This window comes from Mesocricetus auratus, unplaced genomic scaffold (genome assembly GCF_017639785.1).
Source record: "Mesocricetus auratus isolate SY011 unplaced genomic scaffold, BCM_Maur_2.0 Super-Scaffold_100010, whole genome shotgun sequence".
NCBI lineage: Eukaryota > Metazoa > Chordata > Mammalia > Rodentia > Cricetidae > Mesocricetus > Mesocricetus auratus.
The window spans coordinates 48124254-48133427 of NW_024429194.1; the positions used below are offsets into that span (position 1 = coordinate 48124254).

A 9174-nucleotide genomic window follows, 5' to 3' on the forward strand; every position below is an offset into this window, starting at 1 on the left:
GAGAGAAAAGTGAGAGGAAGAATGTCCAACACTATGACACTTAAGAGGGCAGCCACCATCTTTCTGTAGCCTAATCCTGAAGTGACAACCTGTGATTTTTGCCATGTTGTATGCATTAGAGAAAAGTCCCTAGATTGGCCTCACTTGAGGCAATGGGGATGGCAGTAAGGTGTAGGAGACTCATCGGAGTGGAGGGATGCTGGTGGCCAGGTCCTTCTTGGCTGGTCAAGATGAGGACACGGAGAGAAACAGGTCCTGGTCTGCTGACCCCGAAGTCTCAGACTGAGAACACAGTGTTGATTGGCTGGCTCCAGTGCCACTTGCATCTGTTAGAGTCAGGACAGAACCCTGCTCTGGAGGACTTTTTCCAAACCACATCTTTGGGCAAAGGGAAAAGGAATGTTGAGACAGTTACCTCATGAAAGACCTTCAGCCATTCTGAGGGCAGAGAGTGAGATGACCCCAGGGGATCACATCTGCATTCAAAGGACAGAACACTGTGGACACAATCTAAGGGAGGCTTGGGCCATCTGGGTTATGAGGTGGCGGCACTGTGGGCCATCGCTATCTGCATCTCTGCCATTCTGTGTGGTGAGGAGGTCTGAGAAAAGTGTGCAGGTGACCAGTGTGGACTGACTTGGTTCTGTCCCCCCACCCGACTGATTTCCTGTCCTGCCCCAGGCAAGTCACCTAGCCTCCATAGCTCCCTCCAGGGTGTAGAGGGGCTTTGTGTAAAATGCATGTGACCTATGCACAAGAAAATCATCAGGACAGTCCTCTGGTTTGGTTATGTGCTGCCTTAGATGAAATAAAAGGCCTATGTAGCAGCATATTTGTGGCTCTGGTTCTTTGTTGAAGTTGATATACATATATTTTTTTTACAGCCGTATGCTAGTGGATGTTTATAATGACTGTCTAAGAGAAAAGCCTTAGTCTGTATTTTCCCAATTTCCAATGTATAAATATGTTGTAAATGAGCTTGGATTTGAAAAAAAATGCATACAGTTAGCCCTAAGAGCTACTCTAGGACACTAACGGGCTTATAGAACTTTCCTTCCTATTGTTTTGAGCATCCAAATAGTCACATTTAAAATATAATGACCTTTGTTTATACAGTGCCAAATGCTATAAATACAATGTCTAATTTCATAGCAACCCTGGAGATTCTGGGTAGAGGTTCCTTTTTTACAGCAGTCAGGCCTAGACTAAAGCTTAAATCAGTACAGTATATTTCACTGCCCTCCATGGTGTAAATGGCTAATCCCTGCTGTTAATTTAGAGAAGCCTTAGGGTGTTAGCACTTGGGTTATCAGGCCTAAATTAGTGATGGCCCTTTGTGTGTTGCACTCACATCTTTTCAGCCCCCTTGGGAGAGTACATCAACTTAGCCTATCCATCCAAAGGACAACTAGTTCCCACTGCCAAAACTGCCCTAGTGGGCATCTAACTTCACTCTTGGCTACTAAGACCGGCAGGAAACTTGGTAATATTTTAGGTTATCCCTCTAAGAGATTGCAGGTTCTACTAGCAGAGACTAACAGAAGAACAGGGAACATATTAATAGTAGCTGTGGTTAAAGCCCCCAAAGAATCTTCTAGAAGAGTGGAGATGGGAGTTAGATCAGTGGCACTCATTCCTAACTGGTCACCAGAATAATCTGAAGAAGAAGGAGGAAAAAGGGATGGAAGGAGAAAATGGGAGAGAAGAGAGGAGAGGAGGGGAGGGAGGGGAGAGAAAGGAGTGGAGAAAGGAAGGGAGAGGAGATTCAGAAGTCTGAGCCCACCTCAGATATGTTGGGTCAGAGTTTCAGGCATGGGACTTGGAGATTTAATTTTTTTAAAAGCTCACTAGGTGATTCTTTTGAGTTAGTCAAGCTTGGGAACCTCTGACCCAGACTTCTATTCCAAACCAGTGAACATGTCACTGATACCCTGCAGAAGGTCCTAAGTCTCACACAGAGTCCTCCCTCTGCCTAGTTACATGTTGAAATGAAGGCTAGAAACATGAGAACTGTAAGGGAGTAGTGTGTGTGTGTGTGTGTGTGTGTGTGTGTGTGCATGAGAGAGAGAGAGACAGAGAGAGAGAGAGAGAGAGAGAGAGAGAGAGAGAGAGAGAGAGAGAGAGAGAGAGAACGGGGAAGCGATAGATAGAGAGACTGGGAGGGGAGAGAGAGAGAGACAGAAAGACACAGAAACAAGAAGGGGGAGAGACAGAAGAGGGGGCTTGGACAAGTGACTGATTGTATGATGTGATGCTGGTTTCTGGGATCTTATTCATGAGGCTCAAGTTCTCTGCTGCTATTCTGAAATGTAACAGCTGCTACTCCCACAGTTCACTTCCTCAGACTGACACTGCCATCCTTGGACCAACAAACCCTGACTTCATAGATTGAGCCATGAATAGATGATGTGACCCAGCCACAGGGTGGGCTGTCATGAGACCACTGCCCAACAGGTGCGTCTGCTGGGTATAGAGTAGCCACTTGATGAGATCCTTCATTTGGGGAGACTGAGTGTAAACAGACAGTGAACAGGAACGGCAAAAGCATGCAGCAGGAGAAAGTCGGAGGAGGCAAGGACTGTCAGGCAACTGGGCAGGTGGAGGGCCATTAAACGGTAGCAGCAGGAGCAATAGAAGGAAAGACAGGAAGGCAAAGGGGAAAGCAGGGAAGGAAGGAGTGAGAGGGAGGTTAGGAAGGGATTGGAAACACCTGTTTTAAGAAGAGAAGCCCAGAGGCTGGAGAGATAGCTCAGAAGATAAGAACACCAGTTCCTGGGTTCAAGTCCCAGCTTACACCTGTGCTAACTCTAGCTACAGGGAATCTGGGGATCAAACACTTTCTTTTGCCCTCCCTTCCCCAGGTACCATACCAACCCTATTCCAGGACCTGGAGAATGCAGAACACCTGCCTTTCTTCTGACCTCCTGTTGGGGTAGGCCCACAGCCTCAGAAAGCTGATGGCATCATCACCAGGGGCATAGGAGAATATCCGTTCCCACCACACCATCACCAGGAGAATGGTTCGCTCCCACCACATCATCTCTAGGAGCCTAGGAGAAGCATCCACTCCCAGCTAAGTATCCAGTTTCAGTCCTGCAGACACCTTTGTGCTGCTAGGACAGCCTGGATGAAGATCTTGAGAATAGGGCTGGGGATGTGACTAGTTGGTAAGGGCTTGCCTAGCACGCATGAAGTCCCGGGGTAGATTCCCTAGCACTGCCTAAGGCCTGGCATGGTAGCTCGTACCTGTAATCTCAGTACTCAGGAGACAAAGACAGGAGGATCAGAACTTCAAGGTCATACCCAGCTGCAGAGTAAGCTCAAGGCTAGCCTGGGATACACGAGACCCTGTATAAAAACAAGCAAGCAGGAAACTAGCGAAACAACAACAGAACAAACCAGGAAGATATAATAGGACTGCAATCAATGTATTGACTGTGAATTATCTCTAAAAGCTCAGGAGAACCTTTCTCCTGGGTTGTGAGGAGAAATCAATTTGTTAAGGCATTCTACCATCCCCAACACGATGTAGGGGCTGCTAATGTCCTTCAGTCGCTCTTCTTCCAAAGTGAGAGGTCCCCAAGTCTTTGGCTGCTCTTACCATCTACTAGGTTTCCTTCCTTGCCTCCTTGTGGTAGCCACTGAATCTGGCTGTGGGTGTCAGAACAGTTTGTTGTATGCAATATAAACACATTAGATATGACTTCCTTCCCTTCTGCTGAGATCTAGAACTTGGGAAATGAGTGAGAGTCAGGGTCTTTGACCCATGCTGACCGATGAACTCCCTTTCAATATTTGAGGTGTCCTGTTTGATCACAGTGTGCCTGGCCTGTAGTACCCCAAGTGTAGTATATCACTTTAATGCTCCAGTTCCCTTCCTGCCTGGAGATTACATTTTATTTTTCTGCTCTGGCATCCATGAGGTGGGCATTTGCTTGTTGAATCAAATTGTCCAGTTTATCAATCATATGAAGTTCGGCATGTAGGAAAGTGGTAGGATTTACAAAAGGCAGATATACAGGAAACAGATAGGTACAAAAGATCTCAGGAGCCTGAGAACCCTGGTTAAAAGCACTGCTGTTTCTCCTAAATCGAACATAGACTTAGGAGACACAAACTAAATTAAGTGGCCTGAAGGAAGAAAGTTGGTTCTCAAAGGGTAGCAGTAAAGGCGTTGAATTTTTAAAAACCTGCTTCCCTCTTTTTAACATCTGGTAAAAGCTCCCCAAGAGGGTCTAATATGAAGTCAGGATTTTAAATAGTTGATGAGAAAACAGAAAGCAAGTGTTAGTTTCCTTTTCTTGAAAACTCTATTAAGTCAGAGAACTGCCTCCTTCAGAATTTGCCAGTCGGGAGACTGCACAGTATGTTTCTTCCCTCTCCAGAGGATTCAACTGGAGAAAAAAAAATACTCAATGGCCACGAAGACTCCTGGGGTCCTCCTGATTAACTCCACACCCTTGGCTGGCTAAGGTCCAGTCTGGTCATCCCGGAGCTGGTCCACAGAGGAAGCTGTGCTTTGTGGTCTGGGGGTTTCTGGACTAAGCAAGGACTCCCACCAGCCCAGGTTCTTGTGTGTGTATAGCCTAGATGCTAATGGGCCTCCTCCCTGCACCTGCTGACTGACACCCCACCTGTGCGATTTGTCTCAGGAAGTCCATGCTAGCCGCGCTGTGTGTTCCCTTAAGGGCCTCGTGCCCATGACTTCTCTTCCCTTTCCACTTAGTCTCCTTCCCCCGCCTCCTCCCTGTTCTTATAAATAGCACTTTAAACTCTAGAGCCAGGCTCTTCAATTAAGGTGTAGACAAAGTGGTTTGACTCCACTTGATTAAAAACTCCCAGAAAGGCGGAGAGAATGCAAACCTTGAAACATTTGCTTTTCAAAGCCAGGGGAGTGGGAGAGAGAGAAACTGTTGATCTCAGATTCACCAGATGTCAGTTTGAAGGGAGACTAAGAATTCCTAAGCCTTTGTTTACCAAATCCTTGCTCAGAAAACTCCGAGAACCAGTGGCTTTGAGTACCTGGCAGAGGAGCCTCCCCCTCCCCCCCCCAAAAAAAAGCCAAGATAGGGTGGGAAGGAGGGAGGTGGTGCTGGAGGAAGTGGGGAGCCATTTGAATTTTGGTTTCTTTCCTCTTAATTATCTGGGGTTGCCCTTCGAGAAATCGGTTCTCTTTGCAGTTGGGAAATTAACCCTTAATCTCCACAAATGAGGGCAATCAACCCATTTACTAAATAAACACAGATCATTACGGCTTGGCCGCCCCTCATTGTGATTTAATTTGAGAATGGGTTCACCTGAGCAGGAGCAGGGGCGTGACCCAGTGCTGTCCCCTAGGGGAGGTGGCAGGTTGAAAAGTGGCTGAGAGGGTGGGGCGGGACTGGAGGGAGCTTTGAGATTTCTTTATGTGTGGAAATCTTGGCCCCGCCTTGACTTGGTTTTTACCTTGCGAACTGAGCAGGAAGCGCTCTGTTGTGTGGTGTTAGCTTTGGCTTTGAGAGTGCAAGCTGGTTAAAGCGGCTTTTATTTGGATGTTGACTGCTGAAGCCCCTGGGTGGGAACAGAGAAGCCCTTTATGTCTTAGTTAGCTCGTATTAATACGTTGAGGAATCTGTCCTTGCATTGAATCCCCTGCCTCACCCACCAGTCACTCTGTTTATTGGTAGCCACAAAAGTTTATTTAAATCCTGGGGACGTTGACTGCTGTGGGATGCTGTGCCAAGCCCACAGGGGGTGCCCAATAAATGATTGAGTCGATGAATTACTGTGGCCCAGTTCAAATGGAAAAACCTGTGAAGAAAGCTCATGGCCTTCACTTATTTGAAAATATGCTACTGAGGAGCCACTTCATCAGGTAAAAGCGTTTGACACCGGATCTGGTGACCTGAATTTCATCCCTGGAACCCACTTGGTAGACAGAGAAAACTGATTCTCTCTAACTGTCCTGTGACTTCTACACATGTGCTGTGACATGTACAGCCAAGCGTGCCATACACGTACCCACAAAAAAAGTAAGTGCAAAAAAAAATGTTAAGAAAAAATAGGAGGCCGGGCGTTGGTGGCGCACGCCTTTAATCCCAGCACTCGGGAGGCAGAGGCTAGGCGGATCTCTGTGAGTTCGAGACCAGCCTGGACTACCAAGTGAGTTCCAGGACAGCCTCCAACGCCACAGAGAAACCCTGTCTCGAAAAACCAAAAAAAAAAAAGAAAAAATAGGAGAACTCTGACTCGGGTTGTTTTTCAGAAGGGATCTGAAAGGTCAACTTTTTTTTTTTTTTTTTACAGGTAAGAACGCTTAAGCGCGAGGTGTGAAATGAACCGGCTGATCGAAAGGACTGAAATTAAAATCCACACAGTTCCGTTCCTCGGCCTCTGTTTTTATCGGGGTGGCTTCTGCGTGGGAGATCTGCTAGGAATCTGGTGAGGGTAGCTGTTCTGCTTGGTGCCTGCCAGGCACCGAAGGTGGCCCCTCGCAGCTGTACCTCATCAGGAAGGCCCCGGGAACGGGGGCGGGGGACTTTAGCTGAGGTCCAGCGTGACCTCAGCCCCAGAGAGAGGAGGGGTCGTCTCTGCTGGGGTCTGCCCTGGGGAAGGGGCTGCCGCCCGCTCCTGTGGCCTCCAGCAGACCTGTGAAGAGCTTCTACTGAAGGGGGGGGGGGGAGGCAAGACGGCCCCGGAGGCAGAGGGAACTTCTAGAGCGGAGGTAAACAAAGGACTGCGACAGACTTCTCACTTCGGCAAAAGGCGCTTTGGTCTCCCTGTGAAACTTCACTCCTCCTCTCCCCAGCCGCCTTCCATTTACAGAGTTCGTCCCGGCCCCAGGGATGGGCCCCGTTTTAAAGCCCTAGTTCTAAAGACCATATTGGTCCTGCATGCTTAGTTTTGGCACCCTGGGATGGTGATGTCCTGACTTAAATCCCAGCTGAGCAGTTGGGAGTGAGCCAGCTGACCGAGTCCAGCGTCTGGGGCTGGCCGGATCCTTACTATTTTTATGAACTGCTAACATTTATTTAGTGCTCGCCATGCCAGAGACATCCCGCTAAGCCCTCACCCCTCACTCCCTGAACCTTCATCCGCAAGAGCCCTTGCAAGTGGCCACTTTTGATTTGACCCGTGTGGCAGACCGAGTTACGGAGAGGTCTGAGATCCCGCTGTCAATAAGGAACAAACTTTGAACCCGCTCTTTCCTTGAATGAGAAGGGGGTGGGGAGGTGTGAAAGGAAAGAAAGGGGGTGAAATTTAGCCCGCCTTGAAGAGCAAGAGCTAGGGGCCTACGTGCGTCTGGCCTGGAGAAAGCCCCCCCACAGAGTGAAGAGAACCAGTCAACTCAGGTGTTCTCAGAGGAAGCTCCGTGAGGTTGAGCTTCTGTCTGGCGCCCCCAGCCAGCTGTCCCAGGGGACATCACAGGTCCAGGGTGTTTGTGGGAGACTGGATCACTATGAAGCATGTAGGCCACCTCCCCTGGTGCTCGGCCTGACACTGGGAAAATTCCCACCAACGATTTGAAAGGTCTGTTTTACCGATGAAAAGAAGGCACGATGGCCCAGGCAGGATTAGCGTGGGCCACCGGAAACCCCTCCCCCGCACTTTGTTTACAGGTATGCTTTGGGAGGTGTGGTTGAAAGCCCATATTTAGTAGCTTGTCCGCTGTGTGTCCTGAACAAGTTACTTCGTCTTCTGCAAAGCGGCACTAGCACCTGTCTGTCTCCCGGGATTGGGAGGACCCAGCGAGAGGATACGATGAACCTGGCAGTCTGTAAATGCTCAGTGGAAGGTCATTACTTGCTACTGGTAAAGGTTTAGAGAGGCAATTTAGGAAGGCAGGTGATGGAGGCTTGTGCTTCCCCAGAAGGCCACCAGCATGCTCTGTGTGCAGCTGAGAGTGACAGCTTTGGAGGAGTGACTGGGCAGAGCAAAGCCGGGCCTCCCTCCCTACGAATATTCCTGATGAACCAATAGGCTCCAGAGATGGATGTTTATGAGCTGCCACGGCCTGCGAGAGCTGTTGAAGAGAAAGACTTCTTTTTCAAATCTGAATCTTTATACCCCGCAGAAAAGATATTTGGGGCCTTCCATATTTATTCCACCCAGGATCATTTTAGGCATAGGTCTCTTGGAACCAAGAATTGTGTTGCATAAAAATTATAGGAAAAACCAAAATCCTGGTTTCACTCCTAGGCAAGATCACTGTCCCCTCAGAGGCTGATCTAATGGGAAATGGAAACAAGTCGCAGTAGCATATTCTCAGTGTTCAGCTTGCCTCTTTAGTACTGTCTGGCCCGTTTCATTCAGCAGCACAACAGTCTCGATTGATACAGCATGTAGGATGATGTCCTGAGCTCGGGGTCTTGCAGGGACGGGGATGGGGGTGGTGTCTGGGAGTCCTGGGGAAAAGCTGGTGAAGGTGGCTGTTCTTGGTGTTTCTCACCTGAGGTGACATATTTGCAAAGGAGAGGCCAGAAGCCGGTACTGACTGCCTGGTGAGCCCTGGCCACAGCACTTGCATCAAAACCATCTTGTATCCAGGAGCCTTGGCACTAGTAGATGCTTCATAAATATCTGTTGGCTTAATAATCTGCTGTTTTCTACCTCCTCCCACATTGTGCAGTTAAATGTGTTAGTTTAAAGTATGTTTCCTCACAGATTTGAACATTCCAGCACTGAAGTTTGTATTCATTTGTGTGTGCAGAATAAAGATTTATTATGGGGGCAGAGCCTAACCTGCTCCACTGCTGCATTCTGGTCAGTGGTCCTTGTGTTGATCCCTGTGGCCTCCCCTGTGTGTAAATTCTGGTTGACCATCCTTAAAACACAGCCATGGGTTAATTATAGCTGGGCGAGGAGCTTTTGAGACAGTGCGTGCCTAGTGTATTCAAGGCCTTGGGTTTTATTCCTAGCAAAGAAAACAAAAACAAACCAATAAGTTATAAAAATGCTATTTCATGTTTTAGCAAGTAATAAATGTTATATATATATATATATATATTTACTTCTATAAACCAGTAAGGGCTTTTGAGTAGCTGAAGGCTAAAACTCCAGCTTACCCTGGGTGGTGGTGGCACACACCTTTAATCCCAGCACTCAGGAGGCAGAGGGAGGTGAATCTCTGTGAATTCAAGGACAGCCTGGTCTACAGAGTAAGTTTCAGGGCAGCTAGGACTACACAGAAAAAGA

General features: G+C 48.2%; 1 long non-coding RNA gene across 1 annotated transcript; it reads left to right on the forward strand.

Moving 5' to 3' along the window:
* The first annotated feature begins 5092 nt into the window (after positions 1-5092).
* Positions 5093-8737, forward strand: LOC121142815. The gene is made up of 2 exons (XR_005879923.1): positions 5093-6011; positions 6286-8737. It is a non-coding gene; the product is annotated as an uncharacterized LOC121142815 (long non-coding RNA).
* Positions 8738-9174: the final 437 nt, after the last annotated feature.